General features: G+C 45.3%; 1 protein-coding gene across 2 annotated transcripts in view; it reads right to left on the bottom strand.

Annotated features, from left to right (window-relative positions):
• STK32B (serine/threonine kinase 32B) overlaps nt 1–24,912 on the bottom strand; it is a 272,197-nt gene that overhangs the window by 119,707 nt on the left and 127,578 nt on the right. The gene's annotated exons all lie outside the window — the stretch shown is intronic.

The raw sequence follows: 24,912 nt of genomic DNA, 5'->3' as shown, positions 1-24,912 counted from the left end.
GACAAGGAGTTTCAGATTTAAAAATTCCTGGCTAAATGTATAAATGTAATATCTAGTTTGGTTTGGGACTGGAGACGTCCCTTGGTCTCTAAAATTATATCTTGGTGGAATGGATTATGAGAGGCCTCTGACCCCCATAAGGAGGATGCATGGAGGCCACTTCCCTAAGGATGCAGGCATTGGGTACTAGAAAGTTGGATTTTTGATGTTGCTGTTATTAGCTTCCAAAAACCATTTGCTGGAATACCGTGGCCTTGATTTTAAACTCATTTTAAAGTCATTTTCCAGGAAAAAGAATGAGTTGTGGATGAAAAATTATACCCACCAAAAGACTGTGTAGATGAAAGATGGATCTGAGTAATATTAAAGAGAAACAAATATGAACCTAAAGATGGAATCTTGGCCCCATCCAAGTCAATGGCGAAAATCCCATTGATTTAAATGGAGCCAGGATGTCACCCTTAGTGAACAACTCTGCTTCCACAGCCTGGTTTTCTGTGAATAAAAAAAATGGCACTGGTTAGCTATCCCACAACCAAACCTTTAGTGTGTATCTTAGGAAATGTGGATATATGAGTGTGCACATATAATAAAGAAAGGAGGGGAAGCAAAGAAAATAGAAAAAAAAAAGGAAGAAGGTAGTGCTGCACAAATACAAAATGTAGACTCATTTAAGGCCCGATTCTGCCCCATTTTCTCATACTAAGTAATCTTGCTCTCTGAATAGTCTCAGTGAATGCCACTCCATCCACTGAATTCAAGCTGACTGAAACCAGTCCACATAAAATAAATAAATAAATAAAAAACAATCTACAAACCTTACCTTCCAGATTCAAAAGTTTGGTTAACATTTCAATTCTTGCGTCTCTCTGCATCTGTCATGACTGGAAGTAGAGAGCTTAACACGGACAGCAGAGCAGGCTGTTATTCCAGCCTTAGAGGTAGTGTAACAGGCTATACACAACCTAGCTCTTGAAGATCTGAGTAAGGTCCCCTCACACAACTCATCCTCAACAGAGGACAGATTCTCATCTCACCTACATTGATGTAACAGAATTACTCTAGACTTATGCCACTGTAGCTGAGGTCTGAATGGGCCCACAGCCCTGAGGAAGACTTGTCAGCTCACCTTAAATGTGTGAACCTGTGGACATGCTGGGAGTGGAACAGACACTGCAGATAGAATCACGGGATACAGAGAGCAGCCATTCTCACTGGCACTGTGTCTCACCTCAAGGGTGTGTGCAGAGGCACTGAGTCATATTGCACAGAGATGCTGGAAAATCGTGGATGTGTGTTTGGTGTTTCATATATAACATCTGCCAACATGCTGTGTCATAGTATCATCATGTCAGGAATCAGGGCCCGCAGCAGAGCTAATCACCAGGCAGCCTCATTGGGATAGCTGGCCTTCAGCAGGCTGCCTGATTGGCCACACCCCCTGATTGGCTGCAGGGGTCAGCATGCTGGCTCTTAAGCTAGCAGCACCAGCCGCTCTCTGGCTTCGCAATGCTCATGCCCACCACTGTGCCTGCTCCTATGTTACCTTGCTCCTCCTGCTCCTGCCTTGTACCCAGCCTTGCCTCTGTCCTGCCTCTGCCTTGAACCCCTCCTTGCCTGATACTCTGCTCGCTCCAGTTCCTGATCTTTGGTTTGATCCTTGGCTTTGGCTCCTGACTACTGACTCCAGCTAGATCCTTGGCTGTGGTATCCAGTTTCTGCCCTCCAGTTGACCCTTGGGTCCTGCTTCCAACTACTGACTCTGGTTCTGACCCTAGTCCTCGGGGTCCGATGCCTGCTCCAACCACTAGGCCTGACACCTACTCCAATTAGGATTAGGCTAGACCTCCCTCATCCCGATTGGCTGGCAGATTGAGAAGCCCTTAAAATTAGGGCCGGGGTCCTCGGTGCTAGCATGGACCCTACTAAGGCCCCCGCAGGACTGGTGTACACCATTCAGAACCTTCAGGTGTGAATAACACAGAATGCAGACCTGCAGGCACAGGTTGTTCTGCTGCTCCTCCCACTCCACCCTTCCCAGAGCCAAAGATTTCACAGCCCAACAAATTTGATGGAGACTGGGACAAGTTTCAGCGGTTCCTGAACCAATGTTGGCTCCTGTTCCTACTATGCCCTCAATCATTCTCCATGGACCAGGCCTATGTGGGACTCATCTTAAGTTTGTTGACTGGGGAGGCCTTGGCCTGGAGTTCCCCGTTCCTTTCCTGGAACAGTCCAGCCCCATCTTGCAACAATTAGAGGAATTCATTTAAGCCATGTCCACCATCTTTGATGACCCCCAACCATGTGCAGACTACTGACGCAACCCTTCAGGCCTTATGGCACGGAGGCTGACCCATTGGCAAGTACGTTGCTGAGTTTTGTTGTTTGGCTTCCGACACTGGGGTGGAATGAGGTGGCACAATACCAACATTTCCGCCTGGGGTTAAATGAGGATATAAAGGATGAGCTTGAGCAGGTGGAGCCTCTGTCCAGTTTGAACAATCTGATTGAGAGAATCGGCGTTATGAGCATACCTTGATTTTCTCTAGGCTGCCATTCATCCTGCCCATGACAACCCAAATGTGCAGGTCTGCCCTGGCATCAGAGCTATTGCAAGCAAGCCAGGTTCATCCACACCTCTCCAACTTGGAGAAGCACCGACACCAGGAGTTAGGCTTCTGCTTATATTGTGGGGAACCTAGCCATCTTGCCTTGATGTGTACAGTGAAGACTTGGGCGGAACCAGAGCTGGGAAATGCTAGGTCCTCAGCCCTTGGGAGTGGGTCCAGGCCGAGCTGGTTTTCTCCCCCTCTGGTAGCTCCCAGCACCCATGGACCATAGTTGACACAGCCGGACCCCAAGTCAGTTTCTGATGCAACTCAGGGATCTCAGGTAACATTATGGACTTAAACTTTGCTAAGACCCATGCAGTTCTCACCATACGCAAGAACTCTGTAGGTCTGGTTGAGACTATTGATGGGTGTTGTCTCTCCATGGGACAAGTAACCCACCAGACCTTGCCAATAATGGTTATCACCCTTCAGGGGCACCAGGAAGCCCTTCAATTTGGATTAATTCGGGCCCTTCATGCTCTCAACCAGGTATTCTCTGGTTTATCACCACTCTACATTCACTGGCGGAAGTAGACACTATACTTTAATTCCTGGCATTACCAGCTATCCTGCCTCTCAGGATCCAAGAAACAGACCAGTATGCTCTGCAGTTCACATCAGGGTAGGCCTTGCATGAACAATGAAATAAGACAGAAGTAAGGAAACAGAGGTGAACAATGTACAAAGCATGAATTCACAAGAGGCCTTGTAAATAATATGTAGCTTTTAGATAAAGAAATAGTAACAAGAATAATGTGTGATAAATTTGCAGCTTTGCTTTGCTTACTAGCACACTTTGTAGTTCATGGAAAGTTTATGATCTGTACAGGGATTGGTTTACAAAATTAGTAAGCCAATCATAAAGCATGTGATAAAATGTAGAATGTAATGCACATGCATTAGTCTGTTTTATAGTATGTATATAATCTGATTTATAATTATGTACTTTGGAGTTGTGGTGCACCCTAACCCAACCCTCCTACACTTGAGCTCGATCATCTCAGGTGTAGCTTTATGATATGACGATAAAGAAACCTCAGTGGCTAGTCCAGAGTTGAACTGAGATTTTGGATTCCAGAGAATTGGATAAAATGTTCTCCCAGAACTGGATGAGGTGTTCTGGATATAGTGGAAAAGATCTCAGAGGGTATCCCAACAGTTATCCACTGGGAGATCTCAACCCTCATGCAACAAGACTGCCAGGACTCTCAGCACCCTCTGCAGTTCTGCCTGTTGTCGCCAAGATCCTCCGTAAATACTATGACTTCGCCAATATTTTGGACAATGAGAAGGCAGACATTCTGCCCCTGCATTGGACTTATGACTGCCCGATCGATCACCAGCCCAAAGCTGAGATTCCATTCAGTCAGATATATACCCTCTCCGAATCTAAACTTTGGGCTCCTCACATGTACTTGCAGGGGGAGTTCATCCACCCATCCATGTCCCTGGCGAGAGCTCCAATCTTATTTGTCAAGAGGAAAGAAGCTCTTTGTGTATTGACTATTGCTCCCTGAGTAAGATGACCATATGAAACTGCTCCCTGCTCCCCCTTATCAATGAGCTCTTAGACCAGCTACATGCAGCCTGTATTTTCACAAAGTTAGATCTGCGTTGGGCCTATAACCTGGTGCACATGCATGAGGGAGATGAATGGAAGATTATCTTTCATACTCAATATGGCCACTATGAATATCTAGTCATGCCGTTCAGCCTATACAACACTCCAGCGACCTTTCAACCCTTTACGAATGATATTTTCTGAATTATGCTGGACTACTTTGTCATTGTCTACCTTGATGACATTCCGATTTTCACCAAAGACAGCAGCTCTTCATGACTGGGCATGTGCGTAGCATTTTTGAAAGATTACACCAGAATCATCTATATGCCAAGCTGGAGAAATGTCAGTTTGACCAGGACACCTTTGAATTTCTTGGATGTATTATCTCACCCCAAGGACTGGAAATGGACACCTTCAAGGTGAAGGCCATTATGGATTGCATGGCACGAAAGGATGTTTGTGGAATCCTGGGCTTCTTGGTTTTCACTAATTTTTAATAGACAATTTATCCCAAGATTCTCTGCTTTGGCCAGTCCTCTCACAGATTTTCAGCAAAAGAGAGCCAGAAGCACAGGCTGCCTTTGATAATTTGAAATAGAAATTCATGAAAGCTCCCATCTTGATCCACCCAGACCCTGCCACACTGTTTACAGTGGAGGTAGATGTTTCAAATTTTGTGGTGGGGCAGTACTTTTCCAACCCGCTGCTCCTGCTGATCATCTTCACTTGTGCACCTTTTATTTGTGAAAACTCACTCCTGCTGAGATGAATTATGACATCCTGGACAAGGAACTGCTGGCCATCAAAGCAGTCTTTGAAGAATGGTCCCCTCTTCTGGAGGGTGCTAGGTTCCCAGTCCAAGTTCTGACATAACATATAAACTTGCAATACCTAAAAATGGCCAGGTACTTGAACCAGCCGCAGGCACACTGTTCCCTCTTCTTTGCATGATTTGAGTTTGTGGTCACCTACTGGCCAGGGACTAGGAACAGGAAGGCAGATGTATTGTCATGAAAGTGTGAATACTACAAACCTGGTGAGGAGATTATGTCCACAATTCTCAAGCTCTCAAACATCATTTCTGCACCACAACCTCCATCTGCTTTCAGTTACCTAGTGATCCCCTTGTCATCCAAACCTATCAAGCCTTAGACCATCATCAAGACCAGTCCTCTACATTCTTCACCTTCCAGGACAGGATCCTATACCATGAGGGACACATCTATGTTCCTGAAAGGGCCACTCGGCTTCAAGTCCTACAATTCTGCCATGACACTCCTCAGGCCACTTCAGCCATTCCAAGACCCATGACCTGGTTTCCAGGAACTTTTGGTGGCCTGTCATAAGCACCTCTGTTGCATCCTATGTAGATTCCTGTGAGCTTTGCGCCTGTGACCGAGACCCCCTGGTCAAGACTGCTGGGTCTCCTCCAGCTCATACCCAATCCAGTTCAGCCTTGGTTCATCATTTTCATGGACTTTATCATGGAATTACCACCCTCGCAGGGCCACACTACTGTTCTAGTGGTGGTTGACTACTTAACCAAGATGGCACATTTTGTTCTACATTGAGTGCTTTCCTCTGCCTAGTTGTGAGCAACATCTTTCACCTCCATGGCTTGCCTACAAATATGGTATCTGACTGAGGATCCCAGTTCTGCACCATTTGAGTATCGAGATCCTGAACTCAAGAGCCTATCATCCCAGCACCAATGGGCAAGCAGAGTGGGTCAGTGTGGTCCTTGAACAGTACCTACGTTGCTTCCTAAATTACCATCAAGATGATTGGCTGTACCTGATCCTTCATGCTGAGTTTGCTTAAAACAATGCCCACACGCCTCCACCAAGCAGACTCTCTTCTTTGCTAACTATGGTTTCCATCTTTGTGCTCATCCAGAGATGCCTGCTGTTACTGAACTCATGGCCCACATCCAGCAGGTGCACCAAGAACTCCAGAGGTGGTTAGAAGACACCAAGTTAACCTACAAACTGTATGCTGACTGGTCCTACCAGCCAACACCTGGCTGGTAGGGTCCAAGGAAAACTACAATATCTAATTGACTTGAATGGGACTGGCCCTGACCAACATCCATGGGAACTTACAGAACACACCCATGTGTTCTTTTCACCATGCTTACCTGATCCTGAGGCCCCTAGACATACTTCTCAGGGAAAGGTGTGTGTTGGGGGGGTACTATCAGGAATCAGGCCTGGAGCAGAGCTAATATCCTCCTCAGTACAACTGGCCTACAACAGGCTGACTAATTGGCCATGCTGCCTGGTTGGCTGCAGGGGCCAGCAGGCTGGTTCTTAAGCCAGCAGCATCAGCAGCTTGCTGGCTTCTCAATGCTCCTGCTCACCACTGTGCCTGCTCCTGTGTTACCTTGTTCCTCCTTCTCCTGCCTAGCCAGCTATCCTGCTTGCTCCAGTTCCTGACCTCCAGTTTGACTCTTGAGTCCAGCTTCTGACTACTGACTCTGACCCACTTGGCCTGATGCCCACACCAACCACTAGGGTAGACTGCATTCGTCCTGGTTGGCTGAAACAGCATTAGCCATGACTATAGACATTTTTCTGCATAGTCACTCTACTTGACTGAGACCTGAGTATTTGACACCTCTCTCAGGGCCTGAGTGATAGGGTTCTGGTCAGGGCCGGCTCCAGGCACCAGCTGAGCAAGCTGGTGCTGGGAGCGGCAGCTTGTAGGAGGCGGCATTCCGCCCAATCCTAGGGCAGCACGACCGCTTTTTTGTTGTTGTTGTTGTTCCGCTCCGGCCGCCCTGTAGGGGGCAGCGGCGTGGAGGATGGGAGCAAGCACGCGTCCTTCCCTCCCGGGGCACATCTGCAGGGCAGGGAGTCCCCCTGCACCCTGGCTCCAGCTGCGCCGCGGGCGGCCAGAAAGCCAGAGCCGGCCCTGGTTCTGGTAACAGTTGCTCTGACCTTGTGCAGTACGACAGCACTGCCTGAGACTTTTTAGAGCAGAACGTATGAGGTCAGCATGGATGAGATATGTGTACCTATCACATGCAGGAAGATCTGGGCACTCCTACCAGTAGAAGGCCTCTTGCCCTGGCAACCCATACCACTCCCCATCAGCAGCTGCTTAAGTTACCTACCTTTGTGTTAAGGAGCAAGGAGTAGGAGTTCCTCCAACCGTACCAAGTAGCTGAAGTATTATGAGACCAACTTATCTGCCAAAGTTCTGAATAGAACTCTATGTAGCAACTCCTAAGCTCTGATGGATTTTCTTTTGAGGGTGAAAATGTCTTTCTTCCCTTGACACTTTCCCTTCTACAAACCAAATATCCTCTTTAAAGCAAATGAAGTATTCCCTTTTAACTCCTTTCCATTTGACATTTCATGATACTAATGATTTTGATTTATTGTTGTAAAAATTGGAGTTGACAGGAAATGAAATACCAGTCACCTGAAAAACGAATCTTTGAGAATAGTTATGCAGGTTTGGGAGAGGGGGGAAGGGCACCTGGCAAATCAGCCAAGTGGAGATTAGCTTTTTTGAGTTAGCACTGTAATTTTACTTCAGTAAGCTTCTTATCTGCTCAACAGCAAATGACATACCAAAAAATGCTGATTGATTCTGAAGTAAATCAGAGGCTGGTTTTGACTTTTATGTTTACCAGGTAGCTGGGGAATACCTTAATGTATGAATTACAGGCTTGTGCTAATACTGACTGCACATTACTGAGGGATTGTAAAACCACATTTTAATCTACAGAGAAATGAAAGCGTAAATGGCTTGTAGCTGATTGCTTTGTCTGGATTCAAAAATCACACAAAAAAGGAAATGGTAGCTTAAAGCTTTTATAGAAAAAATAATTCTAATTACAGAACTATGTTCTGCTTGCTTGAAGAAAAGTTTTAATGCATTATAATCAGCTTTCTCTGAATTAAAATAAAGCATAATGCCTTTAGCAACAGTGAATTGGTTTCACTTTTTGAATATTTTCAGACTGGATGATAAATCATGTCTTGAGCAAACTCATAGAAACCAAACTAAACAAAACATTAGCAATGGGGAATTGGCTTAATGTTTTGGCATTTTTCAGACTGGAAGATAAATCAGATGTTGAGCAAAATCACAGAAACAAAACTAAACACTTTGCAAATTAGTTAATATCTGATTTTAGATTTTAATACACATATTATTGCACATTAGGGTAAAGAGTTAAAGTTATTCTGACTCATTTGTATTCCATATTCTTTGTGTTAACCCCAAATAATGTTTAGTTTTAAGTCCCACCAGCTGAGGAACCCACCAGATTCCTGGTTTCTCTTCATTTATTTCCTGGGAAAGGTGGGGAACTCCATTAAAATGGAGTTAAGGTTGAGAATATGCATTAGTAATTGAAGCATAAAAAACATTTCAGGGATGCTGTAATTTTCCCAAACCAAGCATTATAAACCCAGGTAATTCAGTCAAGGTTGCACTCAAAAGAAATCCAAATGTGGAAAGAAGTGCACAGTTCAGGCACCTTAACAATCTTAATTCTGCCTTGCAGTGACACCATACAAAAATATATGATTATGATTAAGGCATAATACTGTTTGTGGTCCCCAAATAAATTAAACTAAATCTTAAAAATAAATAATTTTTTTCATAGTTTTTCTCCTCCGGGCATCACTGCAGGACAGAAATATTTTTAGGCACAACCTTAAATTGTTTTTATTTGATTTTAGTTGCTAAGGGCAGATTCACTGGTACCCTAGAGCAACACAAAGCAGCCAGAGAGCACCAGCCAGTTAAACTGGGATTACAGTTACTTTGCATTGCTGGTGTAATGCAAAGCAGCGAATTGTACTGGTGAACCTGGCCCTTCATTTGCAATTGAGTTTATTAGTTTACAGGGCTGTGATAGTGAGAACCAATCCAATGTCTATCATAGAATCATAGGACTGGAAGGGACCTCGAGAGGTCATCTAGTCCAGTCTTCTGCACTAATGGCAGGACTAAGTATTATCTAGACAATCCCTGACAGGTGTTTGTCTAATCTGCTCTTAAAAACCTCCAATGATGGAGATTCCACAACCTCCCTAAGCACCTCCCAGTGCTTAACCCTGACAGGAAGTTTTTCCTAATGTCCAACCTAAACCGCCCTTGCTACAATTTAAGCCCATTACTTCTTGTCCTAACCTCAGAGGCAGGGCCATCCTTAGGATTGATGGGGCCCTACGCAGTATTATTAAACTGGTGCCCCTATGCCCGGCGGCAGCCCGGGCTCGCAGCCCGGGGGCGGGGAGAGGGAGGAGGCAGCAAAGGATACCGAGCCTCACGGTGGCGGAGAGTCATAGTTCCCCACAGAGACCCCTGTACCCTCTCCCTAATGCAGAAACTGCGGCACCAGCGCATTCGGCTCTGTGAATACGGCCGCTGCCTAAGGAGACTGCAGTGCACACTGGGTGTGCGGGAGCCGACCCGCTCTTACCTGCTGTCATAGGCAGTGGGTGAAGCTGCCGCTTGGGGAAGCTAGCTCCCCAGCCCACCTATTCTGCCTGTGGCCTCGCCCATATGCCACCCCTGCTCCTCCCCGGTTTCTGCCCCCACTCCATCCAGGTCCCACCCTCTCCCCACTGTTTCCCACCTCTCTTCCCTCCCCCTCCCTGCTCACCCCCTTCCAGCCAAATCCCTGAACCCAAATGAAGCAAATGACATTTGAAAAAAACACTCTTCTGTAATTCTTTCTGAAAGAAAATGGAGCATGTTTTCCACTGCATGCCAGATGGTGAAGACTGGACATGCAGAAGGTACCTAATTAAAAGCACTAAACTTGGAAATAAAAAATGTCAGTCACCGGTTTTTTGATATACCCCAAAGTTTGTCAGAGATTTATTTGCAAAAACTTTGTAGAGCAAGTCATCTGTCCTTCTGAATACAACATTAAATACTTGAAGCAGCACTTCTCTCTTTTACATTTTCTTAATCAGTATTTCTAAACTGATTTTATATTTTAAATGTACTCTTAAGCATTCATAAAGTAATCATTCCAGATTACTATCTATTTAACTCACTGAAACAAAGACATTATTTTAATTTAATCAGTCACAGAGGTTTAGTTTGTTCATAAAAATGTCCATTGCTTTTAGAAAAAGGGAACACTAATTTACTTTGTGTGATCTCCATAACAATAGACATGTTTATGAAATTTCACCAACTTTAAAAAATACGTTTCCAAAGATTTTAGGCATAACAAAGGATTTTATATGTTATTAAGGTACTGATTTTGCTGGAGGTTTCTCTTAAAACTAGTTAATCAAATAGTTAGGAGTAAAGAAAGGGAAACTGGTTTGTCCAGCTATCTGGAAGGAAAGGGGTGTTGTCCCTTAAATGGGCTCTCTTCAACAGTGGGGTGAAGGGAGAAAGGGATGGACAGAAAGGACAGGAAGACTTTGGAAGCAAGCTTTTTGTACTATAGTAATTAAAATTAAAATGTGTATTTTAGATAAGGGTGGTCTTTTGAAGGATTTATTTTAAAAAACTATATGTCTGAAGATCCAAGCATTTAAGGCTAAAGATGAATACTCAGATTGTGCATCTAAAAATCTATGCAAGGATTTTTTTAGAGATGTGATTTTATAATCTTCAGCAACACGCTAATGAACTATTTTTAAAGCAAATTTTAAACTAAGGTCCTGTAGACTAACATGTTGTGTGTCAATATTACAGTAATACACAACTGTTTGTGTCAGGAAATTCAGAAACTGACAGTTTATACCTGGGGGTTGGCAAATGTCTGTTAAATGGCTTCATTACCACTTGAATGGCTCTTTAACAGTTTCAGTGTTGTGCTAATAGGTCTGGCAGGCTGGAGGCCTTTTCACTTTTAATTTATTAGATCCCCTCTGGAAGAAGACTGATCAGGCTGCAGCAGCCAGCTGAGAGAGCCTGCAGCAAGAGTTAGAACAGGGATAGGAAGAGGCGGAAGGGTGGACACTAAGACCCCCTCTGCTGGACTCTTTCCAATTTTTCCACATCCTTCTTGTAGTGTGGGGCCCAAAACTGGACACAGTACTCCAGATGAGGCCTCACCAATGTCGAATAGAGGGAAATGATCATGTACCTCGATCTGCTGGCAATGCCCCTACTTAAACAGCCCAAAATGCTGTTAGCCTTCATGGCAACAAGGGCACACTGTCGACTCATATCCAGCTCCTCGTCCACTGTAACCCCAAGGTCCTTTTCTGCAGAACTGCTACCTAGCCATTCGGTCCCTAGTCTGTAGCAGTGCATGGGATTCTTCCGTCCTAAGTGCAGGACTCTGCACTTGTCCTTGTTGAACCTCATCAGATTTCTTTTGGCCCAATCCTCTAATTTGTCTAGGTCCCTCTGTATGCTATCCCTACCCTCCAGCGTATCTACCACTCTTCCCAGTTTAGTGTGATCTGCAAACTTGCTGAGGGTGCAGTCCATGCCATCCTCCAGATCATTAATGAAGATATTGAACACAACCAGCCCCAGGACCGACCCTTGTGGCACTCCGCTTGATACCGGCTGCCAACTAGACATGGAGCCATTGATCACTACCCGTTGAGCCCGACGATCTAGCCAGCTTTCTATCCACCTTATAGTCCATTCATCCAGCCCATACTACTTTAACTTGCTGGCAAGAATACTGTGGGAGACCGTATCAAAAGCTTTGCTAAAGTCAAGGAATAACACATCCACTGCTTTCCCCTCATCCACAGAGCCAGTTATCTCATCATAGAAGGCAATTAGGTTAGTCATTGCATTGACATGTCTTGCTAAGATCCTAAAGTGTGCAGTGAAGGAAGGCCACACTGCATATATGTCAGGCTAATTCAGACGCATGCTGAATGGATGTGCAAGGGTGAGACAAGGGCTCCTCACCTCATCTTCTACAGCGCTCTAAAGGTTTTCAGAAGACAAGGGAGGGAAGCATGGGGGTGGGAGGAGGGAGCAGGTGGGGGGAAGAGGATCCTAGGAAATACTAAATTAAGAGATGGATAAAGTTATTCAGTTTAGTGCACAAAAATCAGGAAATAGAATAATCATGTTGCATATCAAGCCTTAACCCTGCCCCCTTGTTTGTATGTATTACAATTAAGTTTTTAATTATATCACTACATACTCAAATAATACAAGTGTACAATTGTTCGGGCTACCACTTAGATTATAAGCTGTTTTGGGCAGAGATCACCTTTTTGTTCTGTTTCAGAGTAGCAGCCGTGTTAGTCTGTATCCGCAAAAAGAACAGGAGTACTTGTGGCACCTTAGAGACTAACAAATTTGGTCTTCAATCCTGCTTCATACCTCTGGAGGAACTTTGCTACAAGCTGAAGCTTTGAACAAAGGACTGAGGACCCATCCCAGTGGGGGATGTATTCCAGAGACTTGATTTGAACCTGCAGTTTATTCTATCGCTGCTGCAAGCCTGAACCAAGAACTTTGCCATTACTGCACTACACTCTGGATGCGTACCTGCCTCTCCGTTTACGGCCAGAATCGATGGAAAGGCTGCACTGCCTCCGTGCGTGTGTCATCCGTTCGTTATACCACATGTATGAACCTTTTGCTTCTCGTGTCTCCAGAAATCCGGCTGTTCCAGAGACTACCTAAGGTGCCACAAGTACTCCTGTTCTTTTTTGTTCTGTGTTTGTACAGCACCTAGTGTAGTGGGATCCTGGTCCATGACTGGGGCTCCTAGGTGCTATGGTAATACAAATAATAAACAACAGTAATATGTTTACTAATACATACATGCCAGACAAGCAGGGTCTGATTATTCACTGCCTTGCAACTTGTGTGCTCATTTATAACTGTACAAAGTGGGTATTACACCCTACCAGATCAGAATAACAGCATTTTACCCTCAGTTTACAAAGTGGAAATAACTATACAAGATACAAGACAGAGGGTCAGATTCCAGGGGTAGGCGGAACACAGTGAACAATACCTATGCAACATATGCCACAGAATAACTAGAACATAGAGCAATAAATGTACTTTGCTGGCATACATAGGACATCAAATTTTTCAAGTAAATTAGCTTCATACTTAACTGCCTTATCCTCCACTCTGCATCTTAGGAAGGCTGGGGCTAATAATTGAAAAGAAAATGTACAGAACATGGAGACTGACAAAATTATTAAAATACATGTGTGTCACAGGGCTGGTCCTTTAAGGAGATGTAGCTACCCAGTTTACCTGTGACAGGCTCTGCTGAAGAGAATGAGCCAGTCCAGGTCCACCTGGCTATAACCACCTTCCAGCTACAGGCCTGAAGAAGAGCTCTGTGTAAGCTCAAAAACCTGTTTCTCTCATCAACAGAAGTTGGTCCAATAACAGATATTATTAAATATTTGCTCCCCATGTATATACTTATAGATTGTAATCAAGTTGTCCCCTTAGCCTTCTCTTTGTTAAGATAGACTCACAGAGCTCAAATTTATCATTATGAAACTCAAATAGCTTAAGTATACAAGAATTTTTAAAATTACAAGATGCTGTCCATATGTTTCTTAGGATATAGATAAACTGTATGATCTTCTGTTGTATTATTTGGATGAGAGTATATGATCGTGTAACTAAAAAGACTGCATCATAATGCACATGAAAAAGGAGATATAATTAAAGTATCTCCAGCTTTAATGTTGCCATTTCCTGACAAGACTGCCTTGCTCTAAAATCTTGACATTCTTGTAATGTAGATTCTTTATTGAATATAATTCATCCATATGCTAGGCTATGATAATAGCATCAAAACAACAAATGGACTAAAAGCAGAGAGAATTACTAAAAAGCCAATAATAATTGTAGGCCTTATGTAGCAATTTATACTTGGTACAGTGCTGGATGGATAAGAGCTAATTATACCACATTATCCTTGTGAAACAGGTAATCTATAGTATTATTATTCCATGTTATAAAACTAATACTGAGACACTAGATGCTTAAGTGGTTTTCCCAAAGACATACAGCAAGTCGAGGCAGAGCCAGAACCAGTTCTCCACAGCTGCTTATCCTGGACTGTTTTCTAACCACTAGATGATTCTGCTTCTCTGAAATTTAATAGTTTGGGAAGCGAGGGCCAGATTATCCTGTCCCACAAAAGAGCAAGACAGGCATGGGTTCAGAGGGAGTAACTCTTAGCTAGGAGCCCCATGCAGTGTTCCTTTCCACTGGGGTCTGTCCCCAATGGAACAGGCTCAGTGCCCGACCCCAAACTTCCAGGGATTTATTGCAGGCCAACGCTAACCATGAGGAAGACCTGTGCCTATAAAGTGGCTCTAGCCCCCTGCAGCATGGCTCTATTTTGTAGGGACACTACCTGGCCTTAGCTGCTCCAGTACCCTCTTACCCCCTTCCAGTTGGAGTCTGCAGAAAAGATTATACAACCTTAATTGCTCCTGAACTCCCTGTGACGTTATTGATATAAACTGGGACCATATACATCATTGTTGCAACCAAGGTCCTGTAGTGGCATCCAAATCTTGTATAAAGGGGGTCAAATGGGGTGTCTAAGACAAGGTTATGGTTTACTGGTTATGATTATGCTGTCTATATGGGTGTATCAGTTTTGTAGTTGAAGTTATGAATATTGGCTCTATACTGTCTGTATGGCAAACTTATGCTATGCTTCTGGGTGACATCCCAGACAAGCTGGTGTTAGCTCTGCCTAGCCTGCTTGATGGCCCATTAAGGACCATCAGCTACACAATGGACCCATTGAGAGAAGGCAAATATGCCTTCAGACTCAGCAAAGTATGCAGGGACTGGCCCATGTGACTCCAGGCTCCATTTTGCTGTAATTGTCCACAGTAAGAACAAAGGGGTGTTCTTACACCTGAAAAAGACTATATAAGGCTGATGCCTCATCTCCATTTGTTCTTCAATCCTGCTTCATACCTCTGGAGGAACTTTGCTACAAGCTGAAGCTTTGAACAAAGGACTGAGGACCCATCCCAGCGGGGGATGTATTCCAGAGACTTGATTTGAACCTGCAGTTTATTCTATCGCTGCTGCAAGCCTGAACCAAGAACTTTGCCATTACTGTATGTAATTGATTCCATTTAACCAATTCTAACTCTCATCTCTATCTTTTTTCCTTTTATGAATAAACCTTTAGATTTTAGATTCTAAAGGATTGGCAACAGCGTGATTTGTGGGTAAGATCTGATTTGTATATTGACCTGGGTCTGGGGCTTGGTCCTTTGGGATCAGGAGAACCTTTTTCTTTTACTGGGGTATTGGTTTTCATAACCATTTGTCCCCATAACGAGTGGCACTGGTGGTAATACTGGGAAACTGGAGTGCCTAAGGAGATTGCTTGTGAGACTTGCGGTTAGCCAGTGGGGTAAGACCGAAGTCCTCCTAGTCTGGCTGGTTTGGTTTGCCTTAGAGGTGGAAAAACCCCCAGCCTTGGGCTGTAACTGCCCTGTTTGAGCAATTTGTCCTGAGTTGGCACTCTCAGTTGGGTTCCGCCAGAACCGCATCGTCACACTCCCTGACTCAAATGCCCCACATCCATCTCATGAGGTGCTCTTAAGTGTATTTTTAACAATTCAGTGAGAGGGCAGGCTGGGTTGTAGGGTTGCCCTGGTAACCCTCCTGCCAGTGGTGTTGGCAGCATAAAGGGCTGGGTCCTCACTTTCTAGGGCTTTTTCTAACACGTACAAAACTCCAGTTCGATCCCACACTCAGCTACCTGGGAACATATATCCATCTATCTTACTCTGGGTGCCACTGATAGACAACTTATTCCCCACTTGCAAGCACAGTGACCAGATTTTAAACAGGAAAACTTTACTGGGGAGAGGGAAAGGAAACGACAGGGTAAACTTAACAACAAACAACAACAACTAACTTCGGCCACTGTTACCCCAAGGTCACAGTCCTCATAAAGAGCCATGAGTTGCTGATGTAGCACAGTCACCTTTCCAGTTCTCCACTCAGTTATTGGTCAGAAAGTCCCAAGGAAAATCTTCATCTGACTGCTTGCTCTGAGGCTATGCTACCTGACCCGCTAAGGTGACATTCTGCTGTGATGCTGGATCAGGGAGGCATCACACGAGTTCTTAGGTAGATGAAGACTGGGGCTTATAACTAAGGCTACGTTTTAGTCATGGGTATTTTTACTAAAGTCATGGACAGGTCACGGGCAGTAAACAAAAATTCACGGCCCGTGACCTGTCCATGACTTGTACTATATACCTCTGACTAGAACTTGAGTGCTCGGGGGTGGGGGGAGGGCAGCTCAGGGACGTGTTTGGGGGGGTGCCACAGGTACCTGGGGGGGGAAGGGTGGTGGCACATGGCCTGGGACCCCTGCAGGTGCTCTGGGGGCTAGCAGGCTCCGCATGGCTCCTGGAAGTGGCCGGCATGTCCAGGGCCGGCGCAACCCATTAGGCGACCTAGGCGGTAACCTAGGGCGCTAACATTTGGGGGGCGGTGACCGCCGGATCTTCGGCCGCCTCTGTTGGGGGCGGGACCTTCCGCCGCCTCTGTCAGGGGCAGCATTTCGGGGGTGGGATCTTCCGCCGCCTCTGTCGGGGGCGGCATTTTGGGGGCGGGACCTTCCGCCGCCTAGGGCGGCAAAAAAGCTGGCGGCGCTCCTGGGCATGTCCCTGCAGCCCCTAGGCAGAGGCGTGGCCAAGGGGCCTCCGCGTGCTGCTCCTGCCCCAAGTGTCCACTCCACAGCTCCCATTGGCTGGGAACCATGGCCAATGAGAGCTGCGGGGGCAGCGCCTGCGGGTGGAGGCAGCACATGGAGTCGGATATGCTGTCCACTTTTGGGGAGCCCCCCGAGGTAAGTGTCGCCCAGAGCCCTCACCCCCTCGCACACCTTAACCCCACGCTTCAGCCCTGAGCCCCCTCCCACACCCAAACTCCTGCTGCTGCTGGGGGGGGGCATGGTGGCCCAAGACTGCCTCTGCAGCGGCCAGTGCGGCTGGCCCTGGGGCCACCCGAGCTACTCAGGCGGCCCTCTGGCCAGCCGCACTGGCCCCGGCAGAAGCCAAGGAGGTCCCAGAAAGTCACAGAATCCGTGACAGACTCGCAGTCTTACTTATAACCCCTCAGATCTTTTGCCTCCATAGCTGGAGCAGCTGCTCTCTTTATACACAGCCTTCAATAATGCTGCTCCCCATTCAGCACTTTTAGTGGGTCATACTTCACTCCATCCTTTGGCTGTGATTGTAGCTGTCACCTAGATGCTGCTGGTTGCCTGGAACTACTACTTTGTTCCATTCATAGACTCTCTGTCATCTGGAACCAGCTCTGCTGTTCTGCTCCACCTGGAGACCTCAGCTGGGGGCCAGATCAGCTGCTCTGCTCTGTTCACAAGAAGCTGCTGCTCTCAATTCAGCGATATTAGAAAGGGATCAATAGTATAAGGGATCCTACACAGAGTCACCACCACCAGGCTGCCCCTTCCAACAAGACAGAACTACAGACTCTTTCTTCCACTCTTTGGCTCTCTCCAAGGCCTCTTTCCCAACTTCAGCAAAATTCAGTCTTAATCAGGGTGACGCAGAGCCCAATCATTGTCCAGGCCTTGTTCAGTTGGTTCCCAACATGGTCATCTCCAAAATATTGGCCCCAAGCAGGGCCAGTGCTACCATTAAGGCAAACTAGGCGGTTGCCTAAGGCGCCAAGATTTGGGGGCACCAAAAAGCGGTGCCCCCAATTTTTGTTTTACAGCGTTCCTGGGCTGGGCTGCCGGCGGCGTGCTGACACGTGCGGCTCAGACTCCCTCTCCCAGCGCAGCGGCCGCTCCACTTCTCCCGCCTCCCAGGCTTACGGCGCCAATCAGCTGTTTGGCGCCGCAAGCCTGGGAGGGGAGGAGAATTAGAGCGGGGGCGGCGTGCTCGGGGAGGAGGAGGAGCAGAGGTGAGCTGGGGTGGGGAGCTGCCGCACGACTCCCCCGGGGGGGAAGGAGCTACTGCGGGGGGGGGGGGGGGCGCCTCAGGGTGGAGGGGGGGCGGGGAGTTGCCACAGGGCTGGGGGGGGGCGCAAGGTGGAACTTTCGCCTAGGGCGCGAAACTTCCTTGCACCGGCCCTGGCCCCAAGTACAAAACTTGGGGAAAGTAGACCCCAGTGTTCTTAAGCTATCCACAGTAAATAGGTAGATGAGGCACTTCCTTGCTCAACTGACTCCCCTTGCTCTCTAGCAGATGACAGCAAAGAACACAAGCTGATATGTAAATGAGGTACTGCTGAGAACACATTGATATTTAAATGAGGTACTGCCTCGCTCAGTCACCCTTGTTCTCCAGCAGAGAGCTCACTCAGTTACTGCCCTTCTCTCATAGGCTTCAGCCCACAGGGTTTACCCTCGTACGAAAAAAGGAGTCAATGCAAGTGATGCTTAGATTGTGATTCTAGAGCTCCATGTCTCATGTGAATTGATATGGGGCCTTGCTTGTCCCAGTAAGTTCTGCTTTGTGAGTGTGGGTACAGGATTTGAGAGAGTCATTGTAAAATTAAAACTGCAACCATTTTAGTCTGAAAGTAAATAGCGCAAAATGTTTGTATGATAATGGGTAACATTTGCTCAAACATTCTAAAACTATTTGTCTTCAGGCCTGGAAAATGTCAGGCAAATAGGTGAAAGTTACAAGCAAAAACAGGAATTTAGACTAGAAACAATAGTCCAACATAAATACTCTTGGTTGCTATGCTACAATAATGTTTTCTGTTATGCTATAATAATGTTTTCTGTTGTGTCTGAAGACTATGTATACACACTCTTTCTTCAAGTGATCCATCCCAAAAGTGCTCTCTGATAATTTGTTTTTCCGGAGTCTAATTATTTACTCTCCTGGCTCAGCTGCCAGAGATAGACCCACATACTTGCAGACTTAATGGCACAGATCTGTGGATGAAAAGCATGCAATTTTCTCACATATTAGCAGGCCAATAATATAGTAAAACTTGCAAATGAATGCAAATGAATCCACACCTCAGTCTCTTTCTCTGTACAACCTTTTAGCAGACTCAGATGCAATCACTTCAAAGCTCATTTTAATTGTACAGCTTTCACGCTGGGTACTATGGTGAGTTTTACCAAGTTCAGCTAGTCCTTATGCTCACAATCCTGTGTCAATTTCAATCTCCACCAGTTTATTTTTTCCAAATGCTTTTCCAAATATTTTTTTCCATTCTCATTTTGGTGAGAAGATTAAATAAAACACCAGTTTCTGTGCTGTATGTAACGATGTTTATGAGAGGTGCCCGTAACTATATATAGTAACCACATTCAAATTACATGAATAACAGCACACTGAAACAGTCCTGGGATTTACTGATATCCTCGGCTGAACACTGAAATTACAAGTCAGTCAATTCATGGTGCAGATGTACTGTGGCTAGATCTGTGAATAGATGTGGATAGATTCGTCATACTTTAAAAACTATCCTGCAAGTTCTTCATTATCATTTCATGTTATCACCATTGCTTATTTATATCACTTTAGCTGTACATGGCACTATAGCAGTAGTAATCATCATATGTATACAGCCAGTGAGCAAGGAACCCCATGTGCTGCTTGGCACAAACACACAAAATGCAACTAAAGCAAGGGAGAACTCAGAGTTTTTTACCCCTAAGCATGTGGATGCCCCAAGACCTTTCTGAAAGGTCTATATGTAGACCTTTCAGAAAGGTGGGATTTCAGGAATGATATGAAGGAAGAGAAAGTATGGTTAGGAAATAATTTTCCAAGTTTGGGAGTCAGCATGAAAAAAGGGTCAGGGCCTAGTCTTCAGCTCATGTAATTTGACAGCTCCAAGGATCTGGCTTCCTAAGCCAGGAGCATGTAACAGACAAAAGGAGCATTTAGGAAAGGGACTCGGGCAGACATATGTATGTTGCATCCTGGGGATTCAGGACAGTTATTTTAGGATAGTCCCTAAAGATGGGGAATTTTGCCTGGTCCCTAAGCAGTTTTTGAGACCAGACCTGGTGTATTGTGCTCCCACCATACACTGCGCTGCTGTAACATATTGGCAACAAGTTACACTGACTGATGTGTGCAAAGCACTCAATGCATTGCTGTCAATGGCTGTGGTGCTCCTGAGGAGCTGCTTTCCAGGGTTGGCTGTCTTCCTGAGAGAGGACAAGGGGCCCAGCCACCCTGAAAAGCCAAAGTGAATACCAGGGAAAGCATGGAGGTGCAGACTCTGTGTTCTTCCAACACACAAGGGAATGGTGCACTACAGCAGGGAGGATGAATTCGAGGCTCAGAAGGAAACAAACACATTGTGTAGAATGCTTCGGCTGTTACCTATTGGCTAATGGTGTCACGGATGAGACAAAACGGAGTTTATCCCCTCAGTGTTGTGGGTTGCAAGACTTGTGGACTGATTCATGAGCTCCAGGAGCCACAGACTCCTGAAACAGTGACATTTGACTCTATAGTTAAAGCAGTGACGGATCATTATGAACCAAAACCATCTGTTAGTGTCCTATGGTTTAAACATAACTCCTATATCCAAGAGCCTAATGAATATGCCTCAGTTTGTGGCAAATTTATGCCAGCTGGCAGCCCAATGTGAAGTTGGAAATGGTTTGGAGGATATGTTACACAACTGCATTCTTTGTGGCAACAATAATGAAGCAATGCAGCAAAGGATTTTGGCAGAACCCATTCTGCTCTCTAAGCCTGGACCAGCAATTGCTAATGCAGATGGCCTCAGTTCATTGCCAGTAGGTAAAGAAGACACTCCAGTTTCTCAAAAAGTGGTGCTACCTTTAGCCAGAGTAGAAGAAGCTCCACTAACAGCTAAGCAGATCGCTCAATGGATTAACGGAGACCTTGTTCTGTCGCAGGTCTCTTATTTCATATATCATGGATGGCCCAAGTTGATGGTATCTTCAGACATACATCCTTATTTTCACAGGCGTTGGGAACTAAATCTCCAAAGCAGAGTTCTCCTCTCCAGGCAAGAAAGTTAATACTGGAAAAACTGAACAGAATTCACCCTGGGATGACCTGAATGAAAACTCAGGCCAGATGTTATGTCTGCTGGCCAAGCCTAGTTAGAGAAATCAAGTGGTACTGGGCTGTGCCACACAAAGGCTAGGTCTACACTATCCGCCTGAATCGGCGGGTAGAAATCAACCTCTTGGGGATCGAATTATCGCGTCTCGTCGGGACGCGACAATCGATCCCCGAATCGACGCTCTTACTCCACCAGCGGAGGTGGGAGTAAGCGCCGTCGACGGGAAGCCACGGAGGTCGATTTTGCCACCGTCCTTACAGCGGGGTAAGTCGGCTGCGATACGTCGAATTCAGCTACGCTATTCGCGTAGCTGAATTTGCGTATCTTAAATCGACCCCCCCCCCGTAGTGAAGACGTAGTCAAAGAAAGTTGCCTATGGTAGCAGACTTATTACCATGGGAATGGACAGGAAGGCTTTGGATCAGACTACACGTCAACTGTGTTGGTCCCTTCCTTGGGTCAATGTTTCTTGTCATGGTGAATGCACGTTCTAAGTGGATGGAAGTCATTCTGGTCAGAGTAGCTACTTCATCTGTAACTACTGAGGAGCTATGTTTCTTGTTTAGCAGACAAGGACTGCCAGAGACCATGGTGTCTTTACCAGTCTTCCCTGCACCTCAAGGTAGAGTTCCAGTTACTATATTGAGCTGTTGATTTTCCTATCAAGGAATTTTGTTGAACTTCGAGGGGGAGGGATGTTGTATCCTGGGGGTTCAGTATAGTTCTTTTAGGATAGTCCCAAAAGATGTATTCAGGAGTGGGGAGTTTTGCCCAATCCCTAGATGCCATTTTGTATGTTAATAAAGAAGCAGTTGTTGAGACCAGACCTGGTGTGTTGTGTTCCCTACATACCCTGCACGGCTGTAATAATGTCCTAAATGTTTTTTCTCTTATTTCTTAACAGAAGGACCTGTAACAATATAAGTATCTTTTCCATCAATTGTTCACAGCACTTACTTCATCAATGCAAGGGTAAAAAAAACACCTGCCAGCACTTTTTATTAGCGATAGGCACAAATTGCACAATAGGGATTCTAACCCAGACTGGGATTTTGAACAACCCACAGTTTTAGGGCATTCAGATCTAGGGTTTTGAGACATTCACAATGTTCAATTTCCAGATCAGGGCTCAGACTTCAATAGCTCTCATAGTTCAGGGTGATCACATGTGGGAGGGAGACATAAGGGCTGCCTCAGACCCAGCTCTAAACATAGTTCTGTTTCTGACCCAAGCACGTTCAGATTTTTAAAAAATTCTGGCTTTCAGAATTATTATGCAAAGCAACATCACAGATGCAACATTCATACTCAGGCACTGATCCTGCAAAGACTTGTGTACATGCTTAACTTTAAGCATGTGAGACGTCCCTTTGCACTATGCACGTGCTAAAAGTTAAGCACGAGTGTGAATCATTGCCTTAGATACTACAGTAATACTATGCAGCCATATAGATACAGCTAGAAAGCACTCTCAAGGTTTTGTTATACTTTTGATTTAGCAAGGCGGGGTCAGATTCTGTTTTGAACTATATCAAAAACCTTCAAATTTCCCTCTGTTACTACTGTGACCTAGAAAAGGCCATCCAGGCTTACCTAGTAGATCCACCATGTGGATGACAGACTTTAGCACTTGCTGTCAGCTTTCTATAGCTAGTTGCCCTGTAGGAGTTCGACAGTCCTCCTTTTATGCCCTTCACTCCACCTGACCTTGCCTTAGTCCAAAAAACCCGCTCTCTGCTGCTGTCATAAATGATTCATGTTCTCTTGCTTTTGTGTTAGAAGTACCACAGTCCTTCGCAGACAGCATCTCTAAGTATCTCCTCCAGTCTGATGCTGGCATTAGTTTTTAAAGCTAGCATGACCTTGCTAAAGAAACACTTCACACAACAAGCTCCACTCATTTCCTGAGACTAAATTTACCTAATTTAAAACCACCATATTTGAACATGGTTATTTTACCTCATGTAGCTGTCAACTTACATTTTCTAGGAAATTGAAACTCTTCCCCTGGTGAGACCTATCCCATTAACAGGCTTTTTGTTAAATTTGTGAGTGGTTATGTAAGTGAGAAACTAATTACACTAGCTTGAGCAAGATATTTTGCGCACAGGTGCTGTTGAATCTTTGCCACACATCTCTACCAATACCTCAGTCCTGACATGCAAACATTTCAACTTATCCAGACCCAAACGAAAGGCAGAGTCCTAAACAGCATAATATAAGTTAGAATTTAAGCTTATTGTCTTCAGTGGGGTTGCACAGATATATCTGAGGGCAAAATTTTGCCCTCAAATTCCAATTCGGAGCCCAATTCTCCCCTACGAGGATTATCTCACCTAAAGGAGTGGATAAAGAGATTCAGTTAAGTTTCCTTGTAATTCTTCTGTCAGGGTGAAGTTTGCTTCTCTGGGGAAGAAGTGAGGGATGCCCTTACATACATGGCTTCCCCAGCTTCCACATAGACCAAAGGAGATCCCCAAGAGGAAATAATCTTATGTGCTGGGACCTCGTTGTTGCCTGTCATCCATGCACTAACTCCAGAGCTCTCAACAGGACTGAGAGATGGACCATCTCTTGTTCTTCTTCCTAGTATATTAGTCCGGAATCCAGAGCACTCAGCCCCAGTGAGGTGAGGAGCATCCTCAACTCAACTGGGATCTGAGCCACTTTGTGCTCAGTACTAGGGGCTCTCTAGTGTGACTGATCACCTGAATTTGTAGCCAGTCTAGAACTCTCATGTATAAATATGACTGCTGCAAAACTGCTAATAAAACAACGTGCCCAGAATCTGTAACTTGGCACTACTGTCTTATTTTTTAAATGGTGAGTCAAAATCAGATTCAGTCCCTAACTCAAGTACTGAGTACAATTATGCTCTCACACACCTTCCTTTCACTCTAGGGTTTACCTTGATTCAGGGGAACCCACTAGTTATGCGTTCAGCTCCAAGAAATTATACATTTGTTTGAACATTCCTTTTGTTTAACTTTTCTAAAACATTACATGGTCATGAAAGTTTCTGGGTGACAAGCACTGCAGGTTAAACTGCTTTATCCAGGTACAACAGATGGGAGCAGTGGAAAAATCCCCTTCCTGCTGCCAATGTACCTCAACCTTGACCTTGAGAGGCTATTTTGTTAATATTTCATTCTAACGTACATTTTACATTTTCCTTTTCCCCAACAGCAACTGAATTTGTAGTAAGGCAATGTGGACAGAGTGATAAGGCCCCTAGATCAGGCTTCTGCATCCATAGAAGTCCCTGTCAAGGCACACAGAAGAAAATATAGGAATAGTTGAAAGGAAATAACCATAGGTCTGTTCCCTGATTTTAAGTATCTACAAGCGAAGGGTTTAGGCACAATTTGCTCCTTCCACAAAGGAAGTTATTGACCACATAGGAAGAAGAGCCCTTCTTGATGTAATCTTTTCCTTTTATAGCTTCTGTTCCCAAGCACAGCTTTCGCCTTCAGCATGCAGAGTGTGCAGATTCTGACCTAGGTCCTTTTCATCCTTTAGGTATTATAGTTGTGAAGCATGGCAAGAGCTCTTCTATTTTACCTCTCTGCCCCTGCCCCCAAGGATAAATGTGTTGAATGGGGTTTTCAAAGCCACCTAAACAATCTGGGGTGTCCCTTAGAGGTTTTTAAGGCCTGGCTTGACAAAGCCCTGGCTGGGATGATTTAGTTGGAGTTGGTCCTACTTTGAGCAGGGGGTTGGACTGCATGACCTCCTGAGGCCTCTTCTAACCCTAAT

This window comes from Emys orbicularis, chromosome 5 (assembly GCF_028017835.1).
Source record: "Emys orbicularis isolate rEmyOrb1 chromosome 5, rEmyOrb1.hap1, whole genome shotgun sequence".
NCBI classification, from domain to species: Eukaryota; Metazoa; Chordata; order Testudines; family Emydidae; genus Emys; species Emys orbicularis.
The sequence above is the reverse complement of the archived record's forward strand: the minus strand, read 5'-3'. Positions and strand labels throughout refer to the sequence as shown.